The 17,441-nt window shown below is 40.2% G+C and overlaps 1 pseudogene; it reads left to right on the forward strand.

Moving 5' to 3' along the window:
- LOC142081405 (uncharacterized) overlaps positions 1-17,441 on the forward strand; it is a 38,301-nt pseudogene that overhangs the window by 5,743 nt on the left and 15,117 nt on the right.

Below are 17,441 nucleotides of genomic sequence, written 5' to 3' on the forward strand. Positions count from 1 at the left end.
CCACCAACTGGGTGGTTAGAGCATCTGTCCAGAAGTAGCACGTTGGGCTTTTTTTTGAGTCTGTGCCAGACAGGATTTGAATCAGCCTTCTTCCAAAAAATGCCTTAACTGGGCGATGAGGCAACTTCAGTCGCAGGCACTCTCTATTCTTCTTGTTGAAGTCAAGTCACAGGACAGAAAAAAATCATGGTATGGAAAAAGAAAATAAGAAGCGGCCTAACTTTGTAACCTTATAAAGGGGTTTCTTTTCTGGAAATAGTGAGCCTGGCCCCTGCAGAACTGCTTATGTCTTTTCCACTTGGAAGTCTTCTAATAAAATGTGTACAGCCATCCAGAGCTAAAAGGAAAACCTTCCCCTCTTTTGCATTGAGGAGTGCCTCAGAGAATCTTTGCAATACTTTACTTTTACCTGCTAAGGGATTTAAGAAGTCCTAGGGGAAATGTGTGTTTTATGTGCTCAGGAGTACTTTGTAAATTCTCTTTAATTCATCAGCCCTGTGGCATACAATAATTTTGGTTATGACTGATGGTTGTAGCAAGCACGTTTTACAATTTAAATAAAATAACAAAAGCAGAATTTGATTATTTCACTCTGAACATGCAAACCACCAGGGAACATGAAAGCAACATTGTTTTTGTGAAGTACCAGTTTAGCAAGAGATTTCTACTCGGTGCAAAATATTTGTTTTAAGCTTCTCTAATTTTTCTTCTCTGGTAATTATTTTTAGGCTTTCCTGTTTCTCCTGGGATACCTTCCCACCTAGTAGCCACGATGCCACCCTTTCCATGCTTTCCGGCTACTTTCACTCCTGTCCAGTTCCCACCAGGAAATTCTTCCCAAGTTGAGAGCCCAGAGTGCTTACAGACCTCTCCCTTGGCAATGCGCTCTGCTTGGCAAAGCAGATCCCCGCTGTTCGTGCCAAACGAGAGCAGTTCAGAAATCTCAGGAGAGCACGTGCAGCTTTCAGATTCAGGTGGGTAAAAAGCGCTGGAAATCTGAAGCTAAAGCTATTGTGCAAATCCTGTGAATTTTTGCCCTTGCTAGTGATTGTTACTGATTTTATTGCAGGTCAAGGAAAAGTGCTTTGGTTTTATGGTGGCTTGTTATAAAAGCTTTTAAAGTATTTTAAACTTGATTTTTTTACTTTTTGAATCACAGCCATCCTGCCTCTCATACTGACAGAGAAATTGGGTCTCGTAGATATAAATGGAGCAGAAAGTCATAAAATTGGAAAAGCTAAGTTTTATGAAGTAGGGAGTATGTTATATTTAGGGGGAGAAGCATAAAAAGTAGGAAGTCGATATAGCTTCCAAAGGCAAGAGAACGTGTTTCTTTAGCTAAGGCGGCCTGCTCTTCATCAGCAATCTTGGTGTTTCTCACATTGATATGAAGTTGCATCATTTGGAGGAAAAACAATGTAAGCTGCTACTTGGTGTCTTCTCTTTGCTACACTTTGCCAGCCTTTTCTTCTGTGGGAAGATACCAAAGGGTGAGAAAGAAGAAAGAGCGATTTGCAAGAAATCAAAAGCTGATTTCAAAATGGGAGGAAGAGGAACAAAAAGAAGTGGGAATGAAGCTGCTTAAAGGAGAAGAGGATGTAAATCAGACCTGCATCCTGGATTCCTTTGAACTTTTATAGCAAGACCTGACTGTGATGCTGTGAGACCGTCCCGTAGTACAATTGAAACTTTAATGCCATATTCTTCAAGCTAGCTCAGGACCAGTACTCTCACTGAAAGAGTCTTGTCTCCTTCTTGTGCCTGGCACTATTATTTTCCTGCTGGGTTAACCTGAACCTGGTCAGTTGCCCAGTGAAGTTGATCAGAGAGCTTCAGAAATACTTCTGCCAGCACTAATGGGGGGGTGCGGATGAGGACAGTGGGAACCTAAGAGCAAGAACACATTAGGACAGGGGGAGGTATGACTGCTTTTTTTGACAGCGGCACTGACTTAGACCTGTTTCGTGTGTGTAAAACTAAGGTTTGAGGGTGCAGAAGCCTTAGTACATCAGGTTGACTCCTGACTGGAAACTGGTCAGTGCAGTTGCCTTTGAAATACGCTTCAGTTGAATGTGTGCTTGAGGACTGAACTGAGACCTTCCTGATTGTTGTGACAAGTGTGTGTTTTTACTGCTGGAAACATAAACATGAGTGTACCAATGCTTGTATAACACTTCACATTCTTATTTAAAGGGATAAGCACCGAGCCATTGCTTCAGTGTACTGGGAGCACCACAAAAAAACTTTCCAGGGAAGATGCTCAAGAAGAGAACAGACAAGAAAACAAAGGTGAATTACACAGCTACTTGGACACGTAGTTCTTGCCTTGCCCTGGGAATCACTAGTTGAAAATTACAGTGCTGGGGCACCTCTCCTATTAGAGCATTCCGGAGACAGCATAGCCTCACACATGAGACTGTGAGGAGGGACACATGGGTTCTGCATCCCTAGCGGCTGCCAACCTGCTCTGTCGCCTCTGGTTCCTCACATGTATTCGGGTGCAAGGCAGGTGAGAAGGTTGCAGAAACAGCACTGCTTGTCTGCCGTCGGACTGGAGATTTTTGATGTGTAGCTGGGAAAGGCTGAGGGAAGGATGTAAAGCTTTTGTATTCCTGTTGTCGGACCAGAAAGTCTTTTCAGTATGTTGCAAAGGACTTCAGTAGCTCTGGGTGTATTAATGTGGTGAAGTGAGCTATATAGTTCCTTGCTACAGCAACACTGTGCAGTATGAATGAGCCAGTAAAGGCTTTTTGCTCCAGTTGACAGGCCTAACTTGAGCTAAAAGAGCAAGTCTCCATCAGCTGACACTTAGAAAAAAGATTAATTGAAGTGGGAGCCTTCTTGTAGTAGTGAACATAGCCACTAGGCTTCGATAGGAAGATGTACAAATTTGCACTTTTATGAAATAGAATAGAAAATGCCCAGTTAGAAAGTCTCATGTGTACTAATAATGCTTGTTAAACGGTTTAACAAACTGGCTTGCAGGTCACATAATTACAGACACATGAGTAGTTCAATACTGTCTAGCAAAGTGTCTCCACTGCAATGTTCTGCAGTGAGCACATTAACCAAGCATTACAAATCTCTAGAGGCAAGGAGTACAAATCATACCATTTGCCCTTTTCTTATTTCCAGCAACTAGACATGAGGATCAGGAGCCTCTTTTTTTCATGGGTTGCATCCTTCCACCTACTTAATTCAATTGTATCCTATGAATTGTTTTCAAAAATCAAAATCTTGCATATGTTGTTGAAAATATAAACATTTCTAATTTATTTTATGATGTTTATTTTTCATTTATTCATTCTATAAAGCCTTTGTTTTCATTGACTTCTTTCCTGCTGCTTAGATAACAGTCAATTAAAAGAAAGGAGTTTCCCTGAAACTTTTTCTGCTGTCAAAGAAGAACAAAGAGAACAAGTAAAGGAGGAGATTCCTCCATCTCCCTTTGGCACAGAGGGGAAGATGAAGACTGGAAATATAGGAGACAGGTGAGAAATGATCTTAATCAGTCAGTCAAGCTACAAAAGCATGTTTTCCTTGATTGTGCACATACTGCATGTGTTATATTTGCAACACAAAGGCTCTTTCCTTCGCTTGAGAGCAGCAGGTATGCATGGGCAGAGATTGGACGGATCTAGGGACTGTCAGTTGATCTACTTCTATATAATAGGACGCTGGTTTAGCCAATTTAAATGAACTAGTTTTGCAACTATGATCTTTAAAGGATAGAAGTAAGGCAAAAATTGCCAGGGAGAGATAACATCTGTTGTTATGCCATCATTTCTTCTGCAGTGGCCATCAGTTTGTGATAGCAGCATCAGTCTGAGTAGCTCATTCATTCTTGTCCTTGCTCTGCCTCTTCAGCTGTGCCAAGACCAATTTTTATGTGCCTATATAGTGAACAGGACAGTGAAGTAATCCTTGTTAAAATTATCTGGAGAGAGGAGAAATGTAACTTTTAACTTGGGTCAGTTCTCTGATCTGGTTCATCACTGCATTGCAAAAGGAGTTGTACCAGCACACGGAGGGGGTGTTCATGGCTAGGCAAGAATGGTTAGTGATGGAAGAAATGCTCCTAGAGTTGTTACCTTTCCTCAGGTAGGAGGAGCAGTTTTTTTGGCACACCGAGCCTTCCATCAAGTATAAAAGAGAAGCAGCAAACTTCTAGGCAAGTACAGACTGAGAGTAATTGTCATGAGTGTGTTTTAGTGTGTTAACCATGTGGGAGTTGGGCAGAGAAAGAAGATGGGGACCTCCAGAGCAGGAGGCTGGGAAGAGGTGGCAGGACCATAAGCACCTCTGGGCAAGTGGGCCTGTCTACATATGCCTTTTTGGATCAGCAGTGAGCTTCTCAAGTCTGTCTCCCAGTCACCCCCACTTGCTGTGCTTTGGTTCACATTGTGGTCTTAGCATGAGCTGGATGAAACTAAAGCACAGAATGTACTCCAGCTCTTCATGACATTTTTGTTACAGGACCAGGCTATAGTTGGTTTGAAGTAAACTTCCCTGAAATGCGTATAGTCTAACGTTGAGTCCTCAACAACAACAGTTTTGCTCTACAAATCTAATCTTATTAGGCCATGCTGCGTGCCAATAGACAGAGCCAGACCAACAAACGAAAAGATTATCCATGGTACAGTGGTGTTAGGTAGAGGTAGGGTATAGAAAGAACAGTAATGTAACCACTACCTCTATTAAACCCAGGATTTTTTAATATTCAGTAAGTGCCTAAATTAAGGCTCTAAGCACATTTTGAATGAAATAAGACATGTTCATGTATACTGTATTATGCTTCATTTTGACTCAGTGTTCAATTTGTCCCTCCACAACATTATAGACATTATTTTTCTCCTCTACCACTCTTCACCAGCTAATTCAAATCACTCTATCAGAGAGATAGTGGGTTCTTTGTGACTGTAACCATCTCTAGTCTGGAGAAAATGCCTGAAATACTTTTCCTTTTGACTATTTTCTATTTTTAAGGAGAGACTGATACCAGCCAAAAAATGTTACTTGCTAAAAGCATAATTAATGTTTTAAAGTGAGACTTAGGTGTCACATAATAGTGGGCTTTTTACTAACATGCTTCACATTTTAAAAAAATTGGAGAGGACATTTCAGTTCTAAACTCAACATCAGCTCCATGAGAATTACCGAAAGAACATTAGTTGGAGAACCTTACAAATAAGTACCTTCCTGTTCCTTGCCTAGGCCAATCACACCAGCAATTGGTATTAGACAGAAGCCTTCTGAAGAATTTGTTGAAGAACAACTTAAAGCAGACAATCATCTCATAGCAAAACAGCAGAAGGAGCAGCAGGTACTGTGCCATAGGTGCATTCACTTTGTTTTTGACAAGTTCTCATGGACTTGGGTATTGTGTGGGTTCTGTTTTGGCTCATTGCATGGTAGCACATTTTTCCACTGTTCTTTCATGTGATATTGGAAGATTTTTCCCAAAAGTAAAAAAAACTCTATTACTCAGTCACCGTCATATTCCCCAATATTTCCCCACTGGATTCTTCTCTTTCCACATACTTTCTGGGTCATAGTTTGTGCCTGAGTCTCAACATACTTAGCTAAATTAGACCTCAGGGTTGATTCTGTTAGTTTCTTTTGTAATAAACAGTCCACGCAGTCTCTCATGTGCCACTAATGCGAGAATGGGGGCATTTCCAAATATAGATTTTGTACAAGGGCCAAGTAGAGTAATACTGTTCTGCTTTTTGCCTGATGTGCAGTCTGAGATGAGTTTATGTCTGACACCTCTAGGTGTCAGACTCAGCGTTTTGTTAGGCTTGTTGACTTGGAAGATGCACATTTCACCACTCAGGAATTTTCTCTATGTCTCCCTGGCAAAATAACATCTCAAACTGCTGCATTTACATATTTCTGCATCACATTGTAAAAAACACTCAAACTTCCTTTAAAAACAAAGACAGAACTTTTCTCATCTTCTATCATGTCAACACTTAGCACCATCTTAACCATCTGACTCTACTAATGAATTATTGGAGGTGTCACATAGTGACTGCTTCTAAAAGTTCTCGTACCTTCCCTGTAGTCTTGGGGCTGTTACTTATGTACTCAGTTATCCATAGCCAGTGTCTTTAAGACTTCTGGTATCTCAGCTTTTTCAATTATCATAAATATCTTCCTTTCTGGAGAATGATTCTCAGACTGTGATTGTCAGGATTTTGGGTGTTTTTTTCAGAGCAAGGCAAAAGTAACACCTCCAAAGGCTTCTCTGAAACGAAAAGATGGTATGGCAAGGCTCAAAAAAAATAAACAGAAGCCTTTAAAAGAAGACACCAAGCATTCCAGCAGAGCTGGTTTGGACTGCTGGGGTCATTTCTCCCAGCCTGGCCAAGTGGATGCAGACATACTGCAGCCAGGGGAATGCTCTCAGTTAAATCTGCAGGTCAGTAGCTCCATGCAGATGGGTACACATGAAAAAAAAGCAGACTGTGCTTTAGCTGAGTGGGAGATAAAGGCTCAGACTGACTGTGAAGCAAAAGTAGTTGAGCAAAGTGCAAAAGAAAAAGAAGTGATTGGGAAAGATGAAGACGCAAAGGAAAATCCTGTTGACTTACCACAGAGAAGGTGTCCTGAAATCCTGCAACCATGTCCTGAAACAGTAACAGAAATGAACCTACAAGTAGGTGATGAAAGGGAAACTCATCATATGGATTCTCTAGGGAAAGCAGGCAGAACTGATGGAAGACCTGTGGAGGCTACCCTGCAAAAGGACCTAGGTAGGGTGGATCAGACTCTGAAGGGTCATATCAGAGAGGGAGCAAAAACCCCCTTGGAAGTCCTGCAAAAGCATTCTCCACTTCAGGATTTAGAAACAGATCGCATCAAGGAGGCAGAGTGGAGTGCAGGCCCTGCATTCACACAGGGTCAGAAGTGGGTTCAGGTATGCCCGCAGGAACTTGTTTTGGGGAGCCAGAGCTCAGAAAGCAAAAGACAAATCCATACTGGGTTTAAGATGGTCAATGATAAGATAGTAAAAATTATACGTAGATCACCTGAGGCTGTGGAGAAGGGAAGCTCATCCTCAGCCTTCCAGCAGGAGTGGCAAAGGAAGGGGACAGCTGCCTCAACGTGGCATGTTGCATCCTTGTCCTGTGAGTCAAGCTGCTTATCCTCCAACAGTGATGATGACCCCAAATGTCACCATGCTCAGTATCCCTCCCAGCATGGGCGTCAGGGAGTAGATCTTGCTGACAGACATTTGGATCTCTCTGATGGTGATTATGCTAGTGATGAGCACAGTGGAACTGAAAAAATGTCTGTTAAAAAGTATGGCAGATCACCCCCAAGGAAACAAGATATTCAAGCGATCTCAAGACAACAAGGTCTCTCCTGCAGCACAAGCAGCAGTGATTCCAGTACTGGGGCTGTCAGACTGAAAGGGAGCAAGGCTCGCTCTTCTCTTCAGCAGTCCCTATTTCATCTCACAAGACTGGAAAGGAGAGAGCATGAGCCTGAATCAAAGAATGAGAATAGGGCCAGGGATGTTAAAAGTCTACATCTGCCATCCTCAACAGTGGCTGGTGAGATTCCTGCTTTCAAGATTAAAGAAACCCCTGCAGTGGAGGAACCACAAAAAAACCCGATAACAGACACATTAGGTAAGAGCTACCCGAGTTTTGATTTACATTTATTTTCCATAGGGGAAAAAATTTTTCTTGGATTTATGACTCATTCTGCCTGTGCTCCCTAGGTATATGCCCACTTCTGTTGGTATTTCTCAGTCCTAAACTGGAAAAAAAAGAGAAGGGGGGAGAGATATATCTGCAAGCCCCTTGTTACGCTTGGCTCTCCACCGTCACTAGCCATTTTTCCTAAGTCTGTTACCTGAGGTGCAATTTCAGGTGCAGACTTTTGACCCCATGAGACGGGTGAGAGGTTCAGTGAGTCTCTGGAGTCAGTGCTAGAGTTCCCTGTAGCTTAGGTGTGTTCCTCCCACTGAACCGTAACAGTGAGATGTTCACATTTTCTATTTACCCTCCTCAGAAATAACGTGACTTTAAAAAAGGTGGGCAAAATCATTTCTCAAATTTGCATGTTTTGTTCCTAAGACACAGGGAGCCTCACATCAGCAGAAAATTATGATTTCCTAAGAATATCTTCACTCAGTTTGTCTTGAATGCAGTCGCAGTTCTTTGGTCAACTAATCTTTCTAGCCTTTTGGCCCAGTGATCTTACTTTTGGCAATGAAATGGTATCTGGCTTGACCAGGATTTAGTCCTTTTTATTAAACTGGTTCTTGACTTTTCTTCTCTCTTAGTTTCCACTGAAGGACTTCCCCCACATTGACTCCTCATCCCAAACCCATTGGCTGTCTCTTTGTGTAGGATCAGTCAAAATCAGTTGTCCTGCCTGTAGTAATCGCCAGGGCAGAAACAGTCACTTCTGACAGCTCTCAATTGCTCTGTCACAACTTGCTAAGCACACTCTACTCCATGTCACACTGCTGTTAAAAAAGGGTTCCTGAGGCCTCTTTGAAAGTTACATTCAAAATAAGGTTGAACTATCACGTGGCATTCACATTGCTGAAGAGGAATTCTGCTACTGACACTGATATATCCCCAAATCTGTTTCACTTATCATGATTTGTAGGGCTTGGATTGCACTACTAAGAACTATGCTGGGAATGGAATACTTGCATAGTTAGGCAAAGATACATTAATTCTTTTTGATAGATTAAGCAATAAAGCTTACTGCACTTAGGCAGTCTGTGGTTTTAAATACATAGAGAGGGTTCATAAATATTCACAAAGTTCTGTGTACTAACATAGATGTCTTTATAGAAGAAACCCAGAACATCCTTACCAGAGGATTAGAGACTGGCGTGTATCGCAGAGGAATCCCTTCACTGACTAGGGTGAAAGAAGAACAAGTGAAAGCAATGCATTTTCGCAGGTAAATCTGTATACACCAGAAATTGATTTGTGTGTGCAGTGAGGCAAATATTTCCTTTAGGATCCTTAAAATCAGGCTGCTAAATTCTTACTTATTAGCTAGCTTCTTTTTGAGGGCATCTATGTTGTCTCAGAATTGAAACACTTATTTAGCTGTCTACATTAAAAGTAAAGCGCCTAACTGAAGGGCGCCAACTCTGAAAACACTGATGCAGTTGGGGTGTTAAAGCTGAGTAACGCCAAATACTTTTTATAAGTTGCTGAACATCTTCAGATTACACTGAAATCAGTAAGAACTCAGGATAATTTTTTTTATGGGATCAGGCCTCTGATGGAGTAAAGGATAAACTTCTCCTATCACATTCATATCAGGGTGGCCCATATTTCCAAAGTTAACAAAAGGTGTATAGCATACATCAATGCCAACAGCATTGTTATTTCAGGAATACCTACCTTCAGACTAGGATGCATTTGGTACCATATAAATGAAGAACTTGAAATCAAGAGAGTTGCTTCTGTAATTTGTAATTATTAAATGCTGAAAATTGCTGTGGTTTTGTTTTGTTTTGTTTTGTTTTGTTTTACATCTTAATAGAAGAAAAATAATTCCTTACCACAAAATCCCTGCAAGAAATAAGTTGTGAAACTATGGGGTTTGGAATAGAAGTGCCTTCACAACCGTAACTAATTTCAGGTTATGCAAATGCCTCTAATAAAAATTGAGCATGCTTACAATCAAACCAAATATGTATTTTTCATATAATGAAATCTGTTAGAAATTACTAGGTACCATCTACTGTAAATACAGTAGAGATTCTTCTCCTCTTTGCATTTCAAGCCTAGTTCTTAACTAGTGCCAAATTAGTGTAATTTATTGATTTGGATTTTTATTTTAACATATAATGCAAAGTAAGAAATTATTTTTCACATCTGCTTGTCCATTCCTCTTGATTTCAAAGACCATGGGATTAGTGCCAAAGGATATTTCTGAATTACATTTATCAGTTTGTATCATTTCCTCCTATAGCTGTCTTTCAGCAAAATACTTTCAATGTCTTAAAAATAAATGGTTTAATTAGAGATCCTTCTTGTTTGTGATCTTGCAAACATATTGGAACATGATCTCCGGCTGACTGTGATAGGTGTTCCAGATGTGAGTATTTGTGGCATTTGGCAGCTCATAAAACTACTAATGAAATTAGGTGCTCCTTTTACTTTTACTGGTGTAAATTTTGGCTGTGGAGTGATGTACTGGTGCAGAATTACTGCAGTGCCGCACTCTGCCAGCACTGCATCCTCTGCCTGCTGACAGTGCTGCCTCACAGATGACATGGCTTTGATTTTTTCATAATAGTGCAGGTTTTTAAAAGATCCTTCTGTGGATTTATTCATGTCTTTAGCCATAGTAGCCCCTAGCATTTCCACACAGATGTTTATCCAAAAATGACTACCTAGTATAATGTGTACATTTTTTCACTCACTTTTTCTAATTTATGAGCTAAAACTAATTGCGAAAGGCAGCTTATCCTTGGCTGCGTTGGCCCTGTGCTGATTTATGCAATCTGAGAATCTGCTTTGTATTTTTAAACCAGTAACCCTATTGGGAACACAAGATGGCCACCACATCAATAGCACTTCACTTGTGCCGTGTTGACAACTTGTGCTCGCTGGAAGCAATGAAAATCCTTTTGAGAGCAGCGCGACATGTCTGGACCTGCCCAGTCTATCCATTCTTTCGTTTCCAAGCACTTTGTTTGCAGACCTTTGCAGGCACAAATAATATAGGCAAGAGGGTGAAAACAGTTGGGATGTAGCGTGTTGTGTGTATCTGGTGCCTAACGGAACCTGGACAGTGCTCAAGGCAGCAGCCTGTGGCTCCACCCTTACCTCCACTGAGGTAGTTGCTGCTGGCTCTTGGCATCGCTCAGAGGATTCATGGATTTCCTTGTTCCTTCAACAAGGACAGCTTGTTTGCCATTTTTAGTAATTTCTATTAATATAGCATAATTTTCTTGTAGTATTGAATCTGCACTCTTTCTGGACAAACAGCAGTAGCCAACGTGTTGGGGTTTTTTTTCCCATCTGCATTTCACTAAAAGACTTTTTCTTGGAAAAAAGACTTTTGCTTCATGTGTGTTTTTGCCTCACAGCCAGCCTGCTGGGATGTGCCTCATGCAGAGGTGTGCCTGGGATGCATGCAAGAATTTGAGTTAGCACAAAGTGCTTAGTCTTTTTTATGTATTTTATGTCTGTGTTGTGCACCCAGCTCCTATTTGCAATTTATAGCTGGGGTATGAACTGATTGTCAGAGGCTCCAAAGAAGTATTGCGTGTGCTCCTGGTGTCCTTGGTTATTACGTTTCCTCAGGCCAGGGTCTGTTTTCTAGCCTTAAGGCAAAGAGGCACAGCAGAACACCTCCACACGACTGACCTCTCTTACCCTGCAGACCAGAGTGGCTGCACCCGAGCTGTCTGCTGGGCTTGATCCCTGGCCTGCACTAACCTCTAAACCATTGCCCAGTGCTGGATGGCTGATGCCAAGACCAGAGGTCATGTTAGCAGTATAACGCTGTGGACAATTGCACGCTTGGGTTCATGCTCCAGCTCTGTCTGATTAGTTTATTCGTATAGATGTAACTCTTGTGCAATTCTGAAGAGGTTGATATCAGCTGACATGCTGGAAGGAATAGCTACCTGGATTTTATTTTACAGGATGCAAGAAACTTAAGAACTTAAGTCTTCAGTGGAAGATGTTATATATAGATCTTGTGTCTTGCTTTTGTTCCAGTATATTGTATTTCAGGGCAACTGGTCTGGCTATGGGGCAGTGGTAGGCTGGACATAATCACGCAGGGGCTATATTTGCTAATTTATCTGTATTAATGTGAGGAGAATTAATACTTCTATTGACTATTGCCAAGACATTTTTTAGCATGCCTTTAACCAGAATATTAGACAGGCTTATTTAGGATAGAAAACAGCAAAAAATAAAAATTAGGTAGTGAATTGTAAAGAGCAGCAGGATATGGGGAGTTCATTTATCTCTTAGTATTTTTGAGAACTTTCGTATTTTGCTGCTGAAGTGCTAAACTCCATTACTGAGAGGAAAACATGAGGTCATGGCTGTGTCCTGTAGCTCATGTTGCTTTTCAAGTAATAGCGGTGGCCAGATGGTGGCTGTAGGTCATGAAGTGAGCTGAAGCAGGAAGCTAACAAATAATTTAATATCATATTAAAAATGAACTAAGCAGCTGGATCATAGTCATACAAGTACACTCCGTTTGATATGTAAAGATATATACTCTTCCCTTCTTGCTGAGTTTTTAAGTACACTTCCAGACCACTCACGCTTTGAGGCATTGAGTTCAAAGGCAAAATCTTTTCTGGGTGCTGAGCTCCCACATTTAACTCTTGGAGTATATTTGCCTATGGAAAGTAAAGCACTTCATGCCCTTTCATTCAGGTCGATGGCTGTTCTGATTTGTAGTAATGACTGGGTTGCTGGAAATACAGCTCAGTCCCCAGCCTTGCATGATGAAGTGCTTCATAAGTGCAATGCCTTCTGCAGGTCTGCCTGAACTTAGCTATCTCTCTGAACAGAAAATGTGTTTAAAAGCCTCTAAGTTCATGGTCATTACATTGTCAGAAAATTTCAATGATGAGAATTGTTTCCATCTGCTCAATAGAATATTGAGCTGAACGCATGCATGAGCGTTCCCAATGATGAAGGATCAATTTTGACAAGTGCTGATAACTTGTTGCCACTCCCAGCAGTATCAGCATATACGGAACATGCCCAAGCCCTCCAAAAATCATGCTCAAAGAAGGCGCATCTAAAGACGCTTCTTCGTTATAGTCTTTATGCCAACTTCATACTCTTTGTTTACCTTCTGAACAGAACACGAATGGACCAGCTCAAGACTGTCAGGAGCCAGGAGCTGACTCACCCTTTGGAATACAACAGAGACCAAATTCACCCCCTGCAGAAAGAAAAAATTGCCCATAGCAAGTTCAAAGGAACAGCTAGAGTCACTGGAGAAAATGTGAAATCAGAAGAAATACAAGTAAGCTGTCTTCTGTAGAATAAATATGCAGTTCTCATCAATTAATATCCTTCTATGCAGGCTTCTTATGGTAGTACCTGAATCCTTCCATTTGTCACAGATGGCCAATTATTCATGCTACTTCTTGAGGACAGTTTTGAGTACAGTGAAGATTTTCTATGTTAATAGGACATTGTTTTGGTTTGTGTTTTAAATGTACATCCCACTTTCTTTATATAAGAAAAAAATTAGGTTGTGCCTTCTATGTCTTAAGGAAGGTTGGGAGGTTCCCATGTTCCTTATACTTCCTTGTACTGATTTGCCCAGATCTGAGCTGGCTCTTGAAATATTTCCAACTCCTGCCATAGTGGGCTTTACATCTTTTTGATATAGAGAGTCATAGTGCCAGTGGCACAGAGTTACTGTGCCATCATTCTCTATTCTCATCCCTGAGCTGGGACTTGATTTTTTCCTTTAAACTATCCTGACCTTTGGCTTTGAGGTATATTGATGATATCTAGCTGTGCATCTAACAACCTAATCTGCCTAATAACATCCCTGAGTCATTTATTGTGGTTTCTTCTAAGTTCCTTTAGGGAATTCTATCTGTTTGAATCCTGTATTTCAGCCTCCTTAGTGATAATCTCTGAATATCTGTGGCTATTATCTCTATTAAAAACAGCTAGACATAATAAGACTTTAAGTAATTTTCTAGAAGAATCACTGAAAAGAGAAGAAAAAAATGCCGAGCCATGTGATACAGTGATAAAGGAGATGGGGGCAGCTAAAAGCGATATTTTTACAGGATAAAACAGTAGGCAATGGTAATGCTCAGAAATGTCTGGAACAATGTTCTGCTGCAAAAGGATATCTAAACCAAACTGATGTATTTGACAGCAAACTGACAATTTCAATGATTTTCTTGACCAGAAAAGTTTCAGAACAAATAAAACTGGCAAGAGAGTACTTTGTTCAAACTTTCTATACTTTCTTTATTTTTAATTTGTACATTTTTGAAATACATATTTTTGTACCATACACATAGTGAATGTTTTCTCTGCTCATGTTCCATACTTCTCTACAGGTAACATTTACAACAGGAAATGATTAACTGTTTCAGTAAGGTTATTTTAGTATTTTGAATAAAAATATTTTGAATGTCCTCTTTGCACAATTTTTTGAAACATCAGCGATTTAAAAAAAATTGTTAGTATTTCTGTCAGGGAATAATTGTGCTTCCTGACTAGGTCTAGCCCTAGAGATGAATTTTGATAGAACTGTTTTAATCTTTTGTTCCCACCTGATAACATAATGAGTGCAGGTTCAAAAATTTAATTTTCCACAAAACAATTACAAAACACTGAGTCACTTATCTGTGTGATTCCCAAGTTCAGAACTCTGCTTCTTTTTGCAAATGGCTAATGGATGTGCCAAATTCTGACCAGGCAGCTCACAGCAAAGAAAGGATGGTGATTAGGACACAAGTGGGCAGATACACAAGTGAAGGGAAAGCAGGAAAGGGGTGTATGTGACGACTGGTTGACTACAGAGCAAACTGCATATTTCTAGCTTAATTCCACCAATATTCCATTTGAAGTGTCCAGCATGAGTGCTCTGAAAAGGACGCAGTGTTGGCATCAGCACAGGTGAGGGAAGGAGAAGGGAGTAGGGAAAAATAATGGAGGTGCATGTATGTGGAAAACATTTCCTGAACTCAGTTGAAAATTATGTCTTTGCAATTCCCTTCTATTTAACTATTTAACTATTCATGTGCCCTTGTCACTACATGAAGATCTGAAGAACTGACATTTTTGCATTAAAATATACCTTATATTCTTGCCTTTTTTTGAAAACATTCACATTTAATGGTGTTTGTTTGCATGATTAGTTTGCATTTCCTGATTTTCCTTCACACAGCAAGGACTTCTCTCTGCTCACTTTGTAACAATCGGTTTGTTTTAAGTACAGGAGTTTGCAGAGTGGTGGTTTTATGTTGTTTGTTGGTTTGTTTTTTTAAGAAATAATTTCAAATGTGTTCTTTTTATATTGCAGACCTTTATATTGAAGACCTTTATACTGTTGACCTTTAAGCAGAACAAAAGATTCCATGATTCCCACTGGATGTATAAGGTGGGCATGCCTAGTCCAGAGCAGGCAATGACATGGCACACTTTTTCTCTACTGGTAGGTACTAAAACAGCAGATTGCTGGACTGCAGGAGGAGTTCAAGAGAAATGAGTCCTGCTGGCACGCTGCCTACAGCAAGCTGAGAGACCAGGTTGAGATGCTGACCAGGCAGAACATGGAGCTTCGAGATGGGCTCAGAGTTTCAGAACATCAGAGATGGAAAGCAGAAAAACCCCCAGAAGCTGTGAATTTCATGGACAGAAAATCAGAGACCCCGGTACTGGAAGATATTATCTGTTTAATACTGTCTGAAAAATTCAGTAGTTTTTCTTTGGATCTGGCATGTGTGAATACTGTTCCTCCATTCCTGCCACGCTTAGCCTGAAGGGGGGAAAATCAGCTCTGTAGTAAGCTGTGTTAAAATATACTCTTTGTGTGGTCCTCTGTCACTTAGCCTTACGTATCCATGAGGTGGGCACTTCTACAAGGTGATTCAGCCAACCTATCTTAGACACTTATATCAGGGCAGATGTCTCCCACCACTACCTAGGGAGGGAGTCTAGAAAACTAATTTACATTCAGTGCCTAAATTAGACAACTGAAGTCTCCCAAAATGAATTCTACTCTTTATGTATATAATGCCATTCACCTTTTTAATAAAACAGCTCTTCAGCCAAGTGCAGGCTGGTTTCTAGCAATAGATATAGTGGGACCTTTTATTAAATCTCATTTCAGTTCTTATTTTGTACTGTAAACTTTCTGGGAAGAAAACACTGTCAGTGGCCTGTCTTACAAAGGCACAAGTTGGACTCCTGAATGGGAGTTACACTGGGGTGGAGCAGGAAGGACAATCAGGGTGGAAAGCATAGCTGGCTACTGTAAATGTCTCTGGAGATCTCCTGAAATCAAAACAGCTTAATCATAGGTTTACAGATTCTCTTGTAATTTCTCACTCAGTATCACACTAGTTTAATATACTTGTAGGGTTACTTGTTACCTTACTATATAACTGAGTAACTTCATTTAAGGGAGTTAAAGGAAGGGAGAAGAATGCTGTCACCCACTTCTTACATAGGAGACAGCAAGTCTTGGTGAAATTAAATGGTTCAGACTAGAATTCAAAAGACAGAAGTCTGGTTTGAGTGGGTCATTTAATCTCCCTGTGTATTCAAGGGAGAAAAATATGTGCCTTTAAAGAGGGCTCAATTTCATCCTATGTGTGTCAAGGTGACTAGAACAAATAATTATTTTCTAGATGATGCAGTCTGGTAAGATGAATCCTGCTCTTCCACAGAGTGGCTGAACCTAGGAGAAAATAAAATCGAGCCATTTACTCCTAGGTATTTCCCTAATTTGCAAATCTAATTTCTAGTAATGTATCTTTAAAAGATGTTAGAACCACCAATTAACCTGTCCTCTGCTTTATGGAGTGAAGCAGTCTTGGTCTCTCTTTTTATTTGATTTCAATGTACTTGTTACCGAGATTTTTCACCTAACACTATTAAGTTCCATTGAAAATGTCATTTCAAGTTACATTTCACTTTATTTTTAATTTTCCCAAACCTACCTGTTCATATGACTCATCCTTTTATAGATTGTGAAGATCAGAAAAAAAGATTAGTCACATGTACAGAATGAAAAAATATAAAAATTCCAATAAAAGCAAGGGTAAGAAGCAGCTAATTGACTTCCGTTGTAGGCCAGATTTCGGTATTATTTCTACTGCTTTGGGACATTTGGTGATGTAGAACTACGGCTCAAGCCACTGAAGATTTTTGTTGTGTGAGAGTAATGTTAGGATGCCATATATAAAGATGTTAGGATGCCATATACAAAGATTGTTGTGTCTGGTTGTGGGGAGTTTCAGTCCCTAGCAGAACAAGATGTGGAATTTCATTCACTGTGTTTAAATATCATAATTTTTATTACAACAGAAAACCAGATGTCTTTGAGGGTTGTTTAATTTCACTGCCTGTGACTTGAACTTAAAATTATATATTTATAACAAATTCTCCATTAGGTTGCAGAAGCTATTCTGCGAGAGACAGCATCTTCATTCAAACAAGAAGAAAGATCACGGAGAGATAATCACAAGAGCCACAGCATCTCTCATCTGGGGCCGAAGACATCTTTGCAAAAACACTTCTTTAGAGATGTGAATAGCAAAGTATGCATTCCTATTGCCAGTACTCACTTTTCCACAGTTTCAAATATTTATTTAAGAGACTGTTCTTTGGAATCAAAATTTGCGCAGATGAAAGTGTCTGTATAAGCATGGTCATGTTTTCTTGCAGTGGGCTTGTGCTGTCACTCAGCATAACTTTGCTTGTAGTTTTTCT

Source organism: Calonectris borealis, chromosome 3, assembly GCF_964195595.1.
Source record: "Calonectris borealis chromosome 3, bCalBor7.hap1.2, whole genome shotgun sequence".
NCBI classification, from domain to species: Eukaryota; Metazoa; Chordata; class Aves; order Procellariiformes; family Procellariidae; genus Calonectris; species Calonectris borealis.